This window comes from Eumetopias jubatus, unplaced genomic scaffold (assembly GCF_037043125.1).
Source record: "Eumetopias jubatus isolate StellerSeaLion01/CBP00866 unplaced genomic scaffold, mEumJub1_p1.0 scaffold_5, whole genome shotgun sequence".
NCBI lineage: Eukaryota > Metazoa > Chordata > Mammalia > Carnivora > Otariidae > Eumetopias > Eumetopias jubatus.
In genome coordinates this window covers 34,663,377-34,680,004 of record NW_028274811.1, presented here as the reverse complement: position 1 = coordinate 34,680,004, position 16,628 = coordinate 34,663,377, and positions in this window count along the sequence as shown.

Here is a 16,628-nt window from a genome sequence, read left to right as displayed (position 1 = left end):
CTCGACCAGTCCTTGCTGGCTCGACAGGAACTACCTGAGTTGCTTTCAAAATACCTAAGAGGAGACTCCTCCCACCACCCCCCCCACACCTGTTAATCAAAGCCCTCCCCAGACCCACCCAATGTTATCTATGCATTATTCTGTGTGGAAGAGAATGGTTCTGCTTCCACTACACTTGAATTTTTAAATTAAAGGAACTCAAATTCAAATGTAAGATGCTTAGACTTCCACCCTCCTCCTTTCCCCCAGGTACATGACTTTTGGTTGGGTGGAAGTCTACACCTGGGGTAACAGTTTACAGGAATCACCTACTTTTAGACCTTGGCATGTGATAGGACAGTTGTATTTGTTCAACAATATTTAAGCCATATGGCGGCCACCATCCTAGAATCTGAGAAGACAGATGAGGAAAGAGTATTTGTGGCCTCCACAAATAAACCTTCGAGTGTTTTAAGAATGGCCTCTGGAGTTCCACAAATGGTTTGAATCATAGCTTTTTTACTTCCTAGCTATGTGCTCTTGGGCAGTTTAATTAAGCACTTGAAGCCTCAGGTTCTTCATCTATAAAATGGTAGGAAAAATACCTCATGAAATTGCTGAGGATTAAATAGTACATTTAAAATGTTTAGCATAGCCCCTAGCACATAGTAAGAGCCTAATAAATGTAAGTTGATGTGAATTGCGGTGGTGGAGGAGGTGAGTAGGCAAAAACAATAGATATGTTCCAAAAGAAGCATGATGCTGGGTTATGGGATACTGAGGAAGGATACAGAGAACTAGATGCATTCGAGCTGGACTTTTACATATGAGTAAAGAGTTTGCTAGGTAGAGAAGGCAGAAAGCCATTGCAAGCAGAAGAAACAAAAAATAAAGGCCCAGGAGTGCAAGTATTGGGAAACTATTCAGAGATATCCTTGTTTTGGGATTTGGGGCAGCCACCTTTCACATTCCTTGTGTTGCTGCCTCAAAATAACCAGCGTGCTGGTTTGGCTCTGTTCTTCCTCCTGGGACTTCTGCACCTTTCTTCCTGTCAGCCTGTCTGCAGTTCTTTTCATGCCCCCAGGCTCGGCCACATCCAGCTCTTCAGTGACGACTCCCCAATTGTTTGAGCCCTCACTGCTCTCCGCTTTTCCCAATTCCTGTAGCACTTAATTTCTTACCACACAATTTAGCAGTAATTATATGTTGCCCTGTTATTTAATTATCTCATTTGTGTAAGTCTACTCTCCCCAGTTCTTTCCCTCAGGGGAGGGATGGCATTTTCCCATTTTGTGTCCACATAGAACTTGACAAAAATTGTCAAACAATGTCTCTTGACTGGACACCTTGTGCTGATGATGATTACAGACAAGAGCACCAGACCCCCATCAGCGATTTATTGATTTGGTTAGGAACATATTCATTCCATGTACAAACACTGAGGGCCCTTCATGTTTGAAGCTAGCTGAAAAATTGTGAAGATAAGATGTCTTGTTTCCATGTGTAAAATGACATGACGTCTCTTGTCTCTAGAAATCTAAACACCACTTGTGTGAGGGGTCAACGGCAAGGGCAGCTGGAGTCCTCATTGGCACACCAGATCACCTGTTCAGTGTTGCCCTGAGGAGCACCATCAGAATGACAACTTTGGGGCGCCTGGGTGGCTCAGTTGGTTAAGCGACTGCCTTCGGCTCAGGTCATGGTCCTGGAGTCCCGGGATCGAGTCCCGCATCGGGCTCCCTGCTCAGCGGGGAGTCTGCTTCTCCCTCTGACCCTCTCCCCTCTCATGCTCTCTCTCTATCTCATTCTCTCTCTCAAATAAATAAATAAAATCTTAAAAAAAAAAAAAGAATGACAACTTTGTTCCCTTGCCTTTACCTTTGCTAAAGCCACTGGCCATTCTCTTTTTCAGCTCCCAAGGTTGCTCTCTGTTGTTGGCTTGTGGCCCAGTCCATTTGACTCAATCCTTCTACAGAGATAAGCTGTCTAACTTAATATTAGGAACCTACTGCCCAGGGACGTCTGGGTGGCTCAGTCGGTTAAGTGTCTGCCTTCAACTCAGGTCATGATCCCAAGAGTCCTGGGATCAGCATTGGGATCCTTGCTCAACAGGGAGCCTGCTTTTCCCTCTGCTTGATGCTCCCCTTGCTTGTGCTCTCTCTCTCTCTGACAAATAAATAAATAAAATTTTTAAAAAGGAAAAAAAAGGAAGCTACTGCCCAGATAGCCAGTTCTTCACCTTTTGTTGACAACACTGTATACTCCTCACAGTGAGTGTTCTAGACATTTTTTATCATCTTTGTTTTTGTAGAGACTCTTAATTTACATTAATCAAATATATTAGTGCTTATTCTCTGGAGAATGTCCTGAGTATATTACAATTTTTTAAAAAATTGATGTGGTCAGGGCACCTGGGGGGCTCAGTTGGTTAAGCGTCTGCCTTCGGCTCAGGTCATGATCCCAGGATTTTGGGATCAAGCACCCCGTCGCGCTCCCTGCTCACTGGGGAGTCTGCTTATCTCTCTCTCTCTCTCTCCCTCCCTCTGCCTCTCCCCCTGCTCATGCTCTCTCTCTCAAATGAATAAATAAAATCTTTAAAAAAAAAAGAAAAAGGATGTGGTCCCTGTCCTCAGAGAAAATAATCTAGCAGGGCAGACACACTCAGTAGACAAATAAAATATAGCATAGTGTTTTAGTTAGTGCAGCATAACAAATGCTCTGAAATTTAGTGGCTTAAAACAATTATTTTATTATCTCTCACAGTTCTGTGAATTGACTGGCCTCAGCTGGGTAATTCTCCTGGTCTCACTTCAGGTCTCATGAGGTGGCAGTCAGATGGCAGCTGTGGCTGGATTCCTGTGAAGGCTCAACTAGGATACTGGAATGGCTGAGCCTCTTTCCTTCTCCATGCAGTCTCAGGCCTCTCTAGTTGAGTAGCTGAACTTAAGTGGTGGCTCAGAGCCTCTCAGTGTACAAAAGTGCAAGCTGCCAGGCTTCTTAAGCTTTAGGCCTGGAACCTGCACCTATACTCTGTTGGCTAAAGCAGTTCATACAGTCAGCCCACAATCAGTGCAAAGGTTTGCACAAATACTAGGAAGTGTGGTTTAGTGGGGAAAGTACAGGGTGCTATGAGAACATCTAGGTTTGGAAGTCAGGAAGACTTCCTGGAAACAGCAACAGCTTAACTGATGAACCTGAATGATGAGGTTTGGGAACTAGCCAGATGAAGAAGGGAAGGGGAAGTCAGTTCTGGCAGGAAAACAGCTGGTGCAAAGTCCCAGAGAAGCAAAGAGAGCACAACGTAAGATCAGTGTGGCTGGGACGCCTGGGTGGCTCGGTTGGGCGGCTGCCTTTGGCTCCAGTCATGATCCCAGGGTCCGGGGATCAAGTCCCACGTCGGGCTCCCTGCTCGGCAGGAAGCCTGCTTCTCCCTCTCCCACTCTCCCTGCTTGTGTTCCCTCTCTCGCTGTGTCTGTCTCTGTCAAATAAATAAATAAAATCTTAAAAAAAATAATAAATAAATCTTAAAAAAAAAACATGTCATAGGAAGCCTGCTACCTGGTAGGATGTGGACATGACGTTGGCTAGGTGGTTCAAATAATTTGTACCTAAGTGTAAAGTGTGTTAAGGAAGAGCCTGCCTGCCAAGAACAAGGAGCAGACCAGGCTCAGTGGATTTTACCCCTCATTTAAGTAATGGTTGGTTAAAAGAGTCCCTATTCTAGGAAAAAGTCAAACAGTACTAAAAGGCTTAGAACAAATTATAAATCTTTTCCCTCACTTTCCTCATCTAGAAGATGGGAATGACAATTGTAGCCTCCTTGTGAGATAACAGTATATACATTGCCTGGCACATACATGGTCAGTAAATGGTGACAACGAAGAAGGTTCTAACTTGAGAGCTGCTGTGAGTATAGCTGTGGATGTTTAGTTGCACACTATACAAATAAATGTAAGGCATGAATATGAGTTAGAGGAAATGACAACCTCAATGGAGAGGTCTGTCTCTTCCCTTTGTTCTAAGGCCAAACTGTGTTTGTTCTTAGTCCCATTCTCTTCCTGTCTCTTCTAGAACCTTGTCTCTATAATTATCCTGACCCTCCTGCCAAAGCATGTGTCTCTCTACCAGTTATTTCCTTTCCGCCTATGAAATATACAAGAGCCTTTCTTATCTTAGGGGGAAAATCCTTTATTTGATCCTCCTGCCCTTTTCAGCTACCATTCTGTTTCATTCTCTCTACTGCCAGATTTCTTAATTAAGTAGCGCACATACTGCCTCCCATGACTTCAAGACTCCTTTGCTCTTCAGCTTCGTCTCCCAGCTTCCATCACTGTTCTTCTGACACAGCTGTCAGTGCGGTCATCAAAGACCACCTTGTTAACCACCAGTGGGCCTTTGCTCAATCAATTTCCTTGGCCCAGAGCACTTGACTCAGTTGACTGTCCACTCCTTGATTCCACATACAAAACCATCCCATCATCCCACTTCCTTATTTCTGTCAATTATATCATTTCCCCAAGCCATTCAGGAAAGAAACCTTGAACTCAGGGTTGGCTCAACTCCCTTCTCTGCCCTCCCCCACATTAGTTTTGACTTTTATTGCAAATATTAGAAATTCACTAAAGCTGCCTTTTTGGAAAAGTTTTATCAGGATATGGTGGAGTGGGGGGACAATTGTTTGGCTGCAGCCAGAACCCAGGAAAGACCGGGACTGTGGACTTAGGACTCAATCAAGTGAGTCTCCTCTCTCTAGCTTTTTTTCTGGTTTTTTCATGATCTGCACAGATACCCCAAAGGTGCTAAATACTCCCACACCTACCTAGTCCCCAGGACCCATAAAAAATCACCATCTTTTGCATCAGGCCTTTGAATCTGTCTCCTCTCCAGCTTCCCTTGTACTGCATCTCCTGTGTTTGTTTACCTCCTGATCATTCTGTGTCTGCCATTGCCTCTTCCTCCTCCTGACCCGGAGTCTAAGCATTGCCCATGTTTCAGTTCTCTATCCATTGACCTCTTCTTGAACTCTCTTCTGTTGTAGACTCCTAAAGGAGAGTGGAGTGGTTAAGAGTTTGAATTCCAGAGTCCTAACGGCTTGGATTCAAATCCCCCACCACTTTCTAGCTGTGTGAACTTGGGAAAGTGACTTGAATTTTTTGAGCCTAAACTCCTCATCTGTGAAATGGGGCTAGTACTGGTACCTTCCTGACAGGGTTGATGTGAGGATTCACTGAGCAATCAGATGTAAAGTGCTTAGTTAGCACAGCGCCTGGCACACAGAAAGAACTCAAAAAATTGCAACAATTATTAGCCTTACCCTTGTTCTTTTTCCTGAGTTCTAGCCCGACATCATCCGCTAGACTTTTCCATTCGATGTCCTGCTGTGACCTCAGATCCACCTGTCAGAATTCACCAGATCCTGCTGGAAGATGCAGATTTCTGAGCGCTGGAGGGTGGAGGGGACCAGAACAAAGAAGGGTGGTCTCATTGAATCTTTGAAGGAACCCCCACATCACTTCAGCCAGGCCTCAGCCGAGAAAACCCTGAAGAACAGTTCCCCTGTAAGCCTCCAAAACCTTTGTTGGCTGATTCTTGGAATCCAGGAGAGCAGGCAGGGCTGCCATTAAGAGAGCAAATGAAGGATGCGAATCCAACCTTTAAAAAAAAAAAAAAAAAAGCCCCAGGGGTAGTGAGAGGAGATGTAGCAGGATCAGTGGAGCTTTGAGGTGGGTGTGAAAGATGAGAACAGCACCCTCAGGGTGCTGAGGCTGGTTTAGGCAGGGGCCTCCCTCCAGTGCCGGGGGATTGGGCAGGGCAGAAGCCAGAGGCACTCCTGTTTTTAGCTGAGCTGTTGCAGGTCTCCTTTGCCGCCCTTGTGAACATTCCTCATTAAGCTCAACGTGTGGAGCAGAGTGTACAGCTTTCACCTGCCCCTCAGCCCCTTGCTCCCACCTGCCTCTCTGCTTCTGGGTGGCAGGATTCCTTCAGACAGCAATGTGGCGAGTTGCTCTGGCCCGCTGCAGCAGGGGGGCGTGGGCAGGGAGGGTAACTTCAGAGCTGTTTGCTCTGAGCCAGAGTGGCCAAAGAGGTAAGAGCTTTGACTCTAAAGCAGAATGTGCCCCTGTTTGAATGCCACTGTTGGAAGGAGCTAGTGAAACAGTACAGAAGACTCAAGATTCCCTCTGGCCTCAGGGTCTCACCATCCACCGTGGGTCGTTCACAACAAATAGAGGACCCACGCCAGTCACTGTTCCGGGGCTGGGGCATGCCAGATGAATGCAATAGGATGGACTTCCGGCCTCATGCAGCAAGCTCTTCAGAGGGTGGTCGACATTAAACATAACAAAACTGATGATACATTTCAATTAGGAGCACTGCTAGCAAGGAGAAGCCCAGGCTGCTATAACATAAAACAGAGGCTACATCTAGGCGGAGGGGAAAATCAGGGAGAGTTTCCTGGATGGTGTGACAAGTAAATTCAGGCTCAAAGAAAGGTTAGGCTGGTTTGAAGTGGAGGGTGGGAAAGAGCCTTCCAAACAGATGAAACAGTACGTGCAAAGGTCCTGAGGCTGAAGGGCACTAGGCTGTTGGGTGGTTAAATGCAGCCAGAGCTCAGTGATGAAGGCAGGCAGTGGCCTCTGGAAGGCCACGGAGCTAGCAGCACGGGTTATGCAGAACCTTGCAGACTATGATGAGAATGTGAGCCTTTATCCTAATGATAATAGTGAACATTCAATGTTATGTATAGAGTGCTTTACATGTGTTTTCTCATTTACTTTTCACAAGTCCCCTAGGAAGCTGGTGCTATCATTCCCATTTTACAGATAATGAAACCCTGACCCAGAGAAGTTAAAACTGCTCAAGGTCAAATAGTTGGCTTGGCAGAGCTGGGATCTGAACCCAAACCTCAGGATCCAGGGCCTGCCCTCATATTGCCCGCCTGGCCCCGTCTAAGAGCTGCGTGCGGCCTTTGATCTGAGCCGCACGTTCCTCAGGCCTAGGATCCTCTTTCACAAGACGCATGTGCGCGATCCTTCTCCCCGGAAACCCACGCAGACCGGCTATGGCCACAGGAGCATCGGGTGGCGCGGCTGGGGGTGGCAGCCTCTGAGTCGTCTCCCCCGCCCCCCGCCCGGGCCGGGCCCCCACCTACGCGGTGGGCGCGGAGAAGCCGAGCGCTGCCCGCAGTGCGGAGGGCCGCGGCGTGTGCGTGCTCGCGCTGCCTGCGGCGGTGAAATCTGGAGGTGATGGACTCGGCAGAGGCGCGGGGTGCGGGGAGCGAGGGGCGCCCCTCCGCGTCCGGCAGGGGGCTCCGTGTGCCGGCGATCCCGGTGCCAAGCGCCGCAGCCCTGCCGCCCGGATCACGTTCCCTCCAGCCTTGGGCGAGCTGGGGGGAGGCGGGGAGCGACAACGTTCATTCCTGATTAAAAAATGACTATTTCTTAAAGGGGCTTCATTCTTTATTTCTTTCTGTCCTCTCCCAGGGCCAGAAAGAGGCGGAAAGCGACACTGAGAATCCATTCCGAGCGAGCAGCCAAGAGGAGACTCGGCAGCTCCCAGATGTTGATGTTTTGTTTTTTGACGTAAATCTTTGCACTCATATGGGAGTTTTCATTGATTCATGTTCCCATCTGCTGAATTTCCTTTTATTTATTTAATATAGCTTCTTGGGGAAATCTTGCTCCGAAGCTCTGGAGGAGCATAAACTGTGGCAACCGCTGCACCCCATCCTCCCTCCTCCAAACCTTGGCTTGCGGGGGTGGGGGTGGGGAGAGTGAGTGGCACCCTGCAGAAAGGGCCTGCTGCATGTTCTCATCTTGGGGGACAGTCGCCCTAGGCACGTGCTAACGTGACTGTTCCCCTGCTTGGGGTCTGCCTGGGGCTGTAAACCCGAGAAAGAAACAGCATGAGACAGTCAAATCACATTGAGTCTCCATGCCTTCTCCTTCCTGCCCACCCACAATACCGCGTTCCCTTCAAGCTAAAACACTTACTCTCGCTTTAACAATTTGGAAACCAGGAAACATTTAACAGTGGAGGTCCGCATGAAATACCTTACAGTATCTCCTCCTTCCCCGAGTCATCCCGCACACCCCCACCCCAGTAGTAATTCTTAGTAAAGAAGAGCTTCAATTTCAGAGTCAGACTACCTGAGTTTGAAACCTGAGTCTATGAATTCTTGAGCAAGTTAGCATCTCTGAGCCTCAGATCCCTCGTCTATAAAACGGGGATGACTTCTTTTTTGGATACATTTTGCAAATGAGGAAACTGAGGCCGAGAGTAGTTAAGAGGTTTGCTCAAGTAGATCAGAACCAGAACACACTTCTAGGCCTTTCTCATCCTCATGCTATCTCACCCCCACCCCTTGTCCAGCTGCTCCTTCAAGCTTCCCAGGATAGGAAGCTTGGCAGAAAGGGGGTACCCTCTTTTCCATGAGGCAGAAGAAAAGACTAGAAATGAGTGGTTCAGAATGTCTGACACCTTGGAACAGTATCCATTTAAACGTAGAACATAGGTCCAGGTATGGAAAGGATCTCGAGGTCCTATCATCCTGTCTCCTACCCTAATCCCTGCAGACTTCCCTGACAGGTGCAGAGAATTCACCCCCTTACAGGGCCATCTGGTCTATTTGAGAATGTCTCTAGGTATTAGGAGACCCACCGACCACTGAATGGGACCATCTGAATGTAAGAAACCATGATTACCACAGACCAAGCCCCATAAGACCTATTGTTGCTAAGGCCCAAGGCTGTATGTATCTCCAGCCCAGAGTGGGATGGAGGGATTGCTCCAAGTGTGAGATTTATCACACAGCACCATCCCTTTGTGAAGCACATACTGAATACACATTCCTTCCTGATGTATACCCCATCCAGTCCCAGCTTCTCTGCACATGCTAAGTGGGACTCTCCTCATGGGGCAGAGTATGGCTGCACATCTAGGGCTCCATGGTTTGGTTCTAAGCTCACCCTGGAAATGCATATTCCCTTAACCCTTCATCCACACATGCTGTTTTCTGGAACTCCCACCTGTGGTAAGAAGATATGATGATGTGATTGACAGTCATAAACTTAGAGCAGAGTCAGAAAACTTGACTCTCCTGCTCAAAGACACAAAGGGTAGGAGGACTTTGGGGACGCAGATGAAAGGGGTAAGAGCGGTGAGGAGACAACTGCATCTGTGCAGACCCCATGTGGGAGGCCTAGGCATCAGGCTCCAGCCAGTCCCCGAGACATCTCACCTACACCCTCGTGGCTACATCATGCTTCCTGCAGTGTGGATGTGGCCTCAGAAGTCAGCATAGGACACAGTAGGATGGCCCAGGCCCAGCTTAGTGACAGTGAGGGAAGCCATTCTGCTGACTGTGTGCTCTAAGGAACCGTGGAAGCAGCCAAGAATAAGAGCTGTCACCCAGCCAAAAGGCACTGGGATTAGCCAGGAAGCCAAGAAAACCTGGCCAGGGTCTTCCAGCCAGAAGATGCTAACTGGGGTGTGCACCTCTGAATGCCATGTCCATAGGTCTCAGAACAGGGATTTGGTCCCAAGCTTGGCTAGGAGCTCCCTTCATGTACCTCCCATGAAGAGCCCAGTATGCGGTACTGGGGAAGGCCTTTCCAAACCAGAGTGTGCTGATACACTTTGTCATGCGGTAGATGTCCCGGAGAGAAGGGAGTTCAAACGTTGGACTCACCACACAGACTCTGGGTTCCTGGGCTAGAGACACCTTAGGATTTTCCCCCTTTACCCTCACCCCTTCCAGCTAATCCGATTGAGTAATTCAATTCACCCTGTATCTGCTGAGGACATTCAATGTCCAGCTGCCTTTCAAATGCTGGGGATCTTGTGGTAAATGGGGGAGACATGGGCCCTGCCTCAAGGAGTTTACGGTCAAGGGGGAAAGAGGCACAAGATAATTACAATTATGAGGTGTGTTACAAAAGGAGAGACTCAGGGATCTATGGGAGAGGATCAAAGAAGTTTAACATAATTTAACAAAGTTTCTCAAAATATGATAGCTGGGCCCACCTACATCAGAGGCACCTGAGGTACTTGTACAAAATTCAGATTCCTAGGCCTCATGCCAGATGTACTGAGTCAAAAGTTCTGAAGGTGGGGCCAGGAATATGCTTTTTTTTTAAAAATTGAAGCAAAATGCAATTAGCCATCTAAAAGTATATACTTCATTGACATTTAGTACATTCCCAATGTTGTGCTGTCATTACCTCTATCTAATTCCAAAACATTTTCATAATCCCCCAAAGAAACCCCATGCCCATCAAGCAGTCACACCCCACTCACCCTCCCAACTTCTCCCAGTAACCACTAATCTGCTTTCTGTCTCGATGGATTTACCTATCTTGGACATTTCATACAAATGAAATCAGATTGCATGACCCTTTGTGTCTTCCTTCTTTCACTTAGCATAATGTTTTTGAGGTTCATTCATGTTGTAGCATATATCAGTACTTCATTTCTTCTTATTGATGAATAATATTCCATTATATGGATATACCACATTTTGTTCATCCATTTATCCATCAGTAGAGATTTGTGTTGTTTCTATCTTTTGGCTATTGTGAGTATTGTTACTGCGAGCATTCTTTTTTTTTTTTTTAAAGATTTTCTTTATTTATTTGTGAGAGGGAATGAGAGAGAGAAAGAGAGAGAGCAGGAGAGGGGGGAAGGTCAGAGGGAGAAGCAGACTCCCCACTGAGCAGGGAGCCAGATGCAGGACTCGATCCTGGGGCTCCAGGATCAAGACCCGAGCCGAAGGCAGTCGCCCAGCCAACTGAGCCACCCAGGCGCCCACTGTGAGCATTCTTGTACAGGCCTTTGTTTGAGTACTAGTTCTCAATTATCTTGGATATATACCTAGGAGTGAAATTGCCGGGTCATATGGTAATTCCATGTTTAACTTTTTAAGAAACCACCAAACTGTTTTCCACAGCAGCTACACCATTTTACATGCTGACTAAGATTGTATGAGGACTCCAATGTTGCTACATCCTTGCCAACACTTGTTACGTTCCTATAATTATTATTATTTAAAGATTTTATTTTTACATAATCTCTACACCCATCATGGGGCTCAAACTCACAACCCCAATATCACGAGTTGCATGCTTTATCATCTGAGCCAGCCAGTCCGTATTATTTTTTATTATGGACATTCTAGTGGGTGTGAAGTGGTATCTCACTGTAGTTCTGATTTGCATTTCCCTAATGACTAATAACGCTTAGCATCTTTTCATGTACTTATTGGCCATTTATATGTGTTCTTTGGAGAAATGTCTGTGCAAGTTCTTGGCCCATTTTTAGGTTGGGTTGTCTTTTTGTCATTGAGTTGTAAGAGTTCTTCATATATTCTGTATATGAGAACTGTATTGAATATATGATTTGGGAGGAAAGAACGAAGGCAAGAAAGAGAAAAATGTCTTCTTTTTTTTTGATGGTGTCCTTTGATGCGCAAAAGTTTTAAATTTTGGTAAGTCCAGTTTATCCATTTTTTTCTTTTGTTGCTTGTGCTTTTAATGTTATATTCAGGAAGCCATTGCCAAACCCAAGGTCATAAAGACTTGCCCTTAAGGTTTCTCCTAAGAGTTTTATAGTTTTAGCTCTTATATTTAGGCCTTCCATTCAAATGGAGTTAATTTTTGTATATAATATGAGGTAGGGATCCAACTTCATTTTTTTGCTTTTTGTTCTTCTGTTTTGTTTTGTTTTGTTTGTTCATTTTGTTGTGTGGATTTCCAGTTGTTCTAGTATTATTTGCTGAAGAGACTATTCTTTTCCCATTGGGTGGTCGTGTCAGTCTTGTTGACATCAGTTGACCATTGATGTACGAGTCTATTTCTGGCTCCTAATTCCATTTCATTGATCTATATGTCTATCTTGATGCCAGGGTCACACTATTTTGATTACTGTAGCTTTGTAGTAAGTTTTGAAATCAGGAAATGTGAGTGGTCCAACTTTGTTCTTGTTTGAGATTGTTTTGCTATTCAGGGTCCCTTGTGATTCCATATGAATTTTAGGATCAGCTTTTCCAGTTTTTCACTGAGTCAAAAGCTCTGAAGTTGAAGGACAGAAATCTGCTGTTTAAATTTTTTTTAAGGGCGCCTGGGTGGCCCAGATGGTTAAGCGTCTGCCTTCGGCTCAGGTCATGATCCCAGGGTCCTGGGATCGAGTCCCGCATCGGGCTCCCTGCTCCTTGGGAGCCTGCTTCTCCCTCTGCTTCTCTCTCTCTCTCCTCCTCTGTCTCTCATGAATAAATAAATAAAAAAAAACTTTAAATTTTTTTTAAGATTTTATTTTTTTAAGTAATCTCTATATCCACTGTGGGACTTGAACTTACAACCATAAGATCAAGAGTCAGATGTTCCACTGACTGTGCCAGCAAGGCACCCCTTTACATTTCTTTTCATTATAGTAAACGCATATAAAATTTATCATCTTAATCATTTTTAGGTTTACAGTTCCATAGTGTTAAGTAAATTCACACTGTTGTGTAACTAATCTTTAGAATTTTTTCATCTTACAAAACTAAGCAAAATCTCCCTATTTTTTCCTCCCCACGGCCCCTGGCATCCACCCTTCTATTTTCAGTCTGTATAAATTCGACTACTCTAGGTACCTTATATATATAATATCATACAGTATTCTTTGTTCTGTGATTGGCTTATTTCACTTAGGTTCATCCATGTTGTAGCTTGTGTCAGAATTTCCTTCCTTTTTAAGGTTGAATAATATTCCACCATATGTATAGACCATGTTTTGTTTAGTCATTCATCCATCAATGAACATTTGTTTCTACTTTTTTGGCTGTTGTGAATAGTGCTGCTATGAACATGGGTGTACAACGATCTCTGAGACCCTGTTTTCAATTCTTCTGGGTATATACCCAGAAGTGGAATTGCTTCATCATATGGTAATTCTATTTTTAATTTTTGGAGAAACCACCATACTATTTACCAAAGTGGCCATTTTACATTCCCACCAACAGTACACAAGGGTTCCAATTTCTCCTTATACTTGTCAACGCTTGTTATTTTGTTTGTTGGTTGGTTTTAGAGTGTGAGGTGATATCTCATTGTTATTTTAATTTGCATAGGAATCTGCTTTTTTAAAATAAACTTTTTACTTTGGTATAATCTTAGATTGGCAGAAAAGTTGCAAAGATAGTAGAGAGAGTTCCTGTATATCTTTCATTCAGTTTCGGTTTCTCCTGATGTTATCATCTTATATTACCATGGTGGTTTGTCAAAACTGGGAATCTTCTTTGTAATAAGCATGCACGTGCACACACACACACACACACACAGAGTGATTCTTATAGGCACTAAAGTTTGAGAGCCAGTGGTATAGGGGTCAGGAAAGTCCTTCCAGGAATACATTTCAGCTGTTATTTGAAAGATGCGTATAAGTGAGTAAAGGGAATGGGGTGTGATCCAGGCAGAGGGAACAAATTTGTGCCAGAGCCTGGGGGTAATAATGAACTTGGAGCATCTGAGGATTATCAAAATAGCAATAATAGTAATTTATTGACACCATATGCCAAGCACTGATAAGCACTTTAGAACATTATTTAACTTAATTTTTCACAATAGTTCTATAAAGTGGGGGACATTATCATCTCCATTTTATAGATGAGATAACTGAAACTTGAAGGAGAGAAGTAACTTGCCCAAGGCAACCCAACTATAAAGTGGCAAAGGCAGAATCTGAATTCAGATCTTTCTTTTCCAATTTCTTTTCTCCCACCAGTCCCAGTAAAGTTTAATCATGTGCTTGCAGCAAGAAGCAAAACATCAAACCCATGTCTTTTCCTCCCCCTGATCTAGTCTTTCCACATTCTTCCCCAGGCAATTCATTCTTTAGGGCCCAGAGAAGTCTTCCCATTCCGAAACTGTACCTTACAGTTATTCTCTCTCATCGACTTGATGGTTGAATTAATGCATTAATAAAAATAAGTAGCAATAGGAACAATTTGCAATTATATACTTATTTGTGTATTTATTTAATGCCTCTCTCTGTCACTAAACTGTCAACCCATGAAGGCAAGATGCCAGACTGTTTGGTTTACCTAGTGCTCATAGGTGCTTACTAAGCATTTGTTGAATAAAGGAAGAAAGATAGGAACTCAAATATTTTGGGGACATAAAATGAGTGAGTTTTATTTTTGAGAAAGAAAATCAAGTTGGTTGTGAGATATCATTTAAGATATTAACCATACTTGACTTCAGGGTAGTGAGTTGAAGCCCCATGTTGGCCTCCACACTGGCCACGGAGCCTACTTAAAAAAAGAAAAAGATATTAACCATAGATTCCCTCTCTCTCTCTGGCGAAAACCTCAATCTCACTTTTCTGTTATACCCCATTGAAAGTGCCAGTGGTTTTGGTTCCTTGGAAGAGATATAGAAGAGACATTGGTCTGATCTAAGAAACATCTCCTTCCCTGTTGGCAGGTTTGAATTCTGAGCTGGAGATGAGAAAGTCTCTATTCAAGAATATCAGGGGCAGGGCGCCTGGGTGGCTCAGGTGGTTAAGCGTCTGCCTTCGGCTCAGGTCATGATCCCAGGGTCCTGGGATCAAGCCCCGCATCGGGCTCCCTGCTCAGCAGGGAGCCTGCTTCTTCCTCTGCCTGCCACTCCCCCTGCTTGTGCTCTCTCTCTCTGACAAATAAACCTTAAAAAAAAAAATCATCGAGAAGAAAATAGAACACCATCCTAACAGCTTCAGAAAGTCAACTGTCTGAAAAGAGAGAAAGGGGGCAAGTGACCTCTCCGACCCTTTTCCCACTCTGGGATTCTGCTCTTCACCGTGGCACCAGAGAGCTAGCAGAGTGTGCTGCAAGTGAAGGCATAATTGCTCCTTACCTCCCCTGGTTCTCCCAGTGTTAAATTAGTTTTATATCAATATCACATTGGCAGCTGGGATGAATTATTGAAGCTCATTCACTGCAATGGGTCCAGGTTCCACTTGCTTTATGGAATAGAGGTGAATGTGAACATGTTATTTCTGTTTGCCTTGTTGCGGTCAGTACATTTTCAGACTGTTGTTAATATGAAGGTGCTCAGCCCTGACCAGCAGACAATCCCAGCCTCTCTTCCTCATGAGATCAGTGGAGACAGGCATACCGGGAGAGAAGGCTCACAGGAACATGTCTGCTGGTCCCAAACACACAGGGACTCCTAATTATCACAATTTACATGGCAGTCCCCAAACACATATTCATAAACACACACCTAGGGGCGCCTGGGTGGCTCGGTCGGTTGGGCCTCTCCCTTCAGCTCAGGTCATGATCCCAGGGTCCTGGGATAGAGCACCACGTCGGGCTCCCTCGCTCGGCGGGAGGCCAGCTTCTCCCTCTCCCTCTGCCTGCCGCTCCCCCTGCTTGTGCTCTCTCCCTCTCTGTCAAATAAAAAAAAAAAATCTTAAAAAAATAAACACACACCTAATGTACATATACACACATAAACACATACAATCAACGTTCACACACACATATATTCATATGTACATTCAAAGTCTCAATAAAGGTAAGCTCACCAGGAGCCCAGGAACAAAAATATAGAGGGTGCCAACATTTTAAATACTGACTTCCTAACAGCCTGTGGAAATTTAAAGCCTCTCCTCCTCCCCCACCTTTAAAACCAATGCTTTCTTAGCAGGGCTATTTTGCTCTTGACGCTTGGCAGAGATGGATGATCTGGGATGTCCAAAGTCATGGGTAGAGAACTCAACTGTTGGGGAAATGTGGGGAAACAGTCTTCCTTCTCTGCTCTCCCCCAATTCCACTATGAGCTGGAGCATCCCTGGATTTAAAGATATATTTCTGCTGCTTGGCCCAGATCTCAAAATTATTAGTTACAGCTCTGCATTTATCCATAGACACCTGCACTGACATGTATAATCACAAACATGCATTTACACTCCTACACACACAGTCACACTCACACACACTTACTACCCAGAGATAGGCCTCCTGGCTACATGGTTTGGTTTGAATGCTGTTGAGAAGGCCTCCTGACCCTATCAGCTGGTCACATGCTTCTGAAAAATCCCACCATTAATTATTTATCCCTTTGGGAGTCCCCAGTTAAGAATCAAACGCCTCTGGTCAAGACAACACACCATAAAGTTATCATCTAACATTTTGGCAGGAAGTCACTCTGCCCAGGGCACTTCCCCATCCTTGGCTGGCAGACTCTTAATCCTCGGGTCTGATCTGGCCTTCTTCTCTTGCTCCCTCTTCCCCCAGACTAACAAGGGAGGTTAATTTCCCCCATTATTCACTCTCATTACTCTCTGACATTTTCCTTGGATGTAACTATTACAACTATAATTAAGTGATTATTTGTGTAATGACATTCGTATAGTTTGTGACCCCATTCAACTGAGAGTTCCAGTTGGTTAGGGATTGCCTTTCTCTCTGTTCTTTACTGTACCAGCAGTACCTAGCATAGTGCCTGGTACACAGTAGATGCTCAATAAAATTGAAACGAAGCTGGAGGGTTTGGAGAAAGGAGAGCAGAGTAGGGAGAGGGGCACAAAAGTTCGGAGCAGATGTTCCAAACTGCTTTGATCTTGGGCCTCTGAACATCACCAGTCTCTCCCTTACTCACCTGTCCAAGTGACACCATATTCCCCTCCTC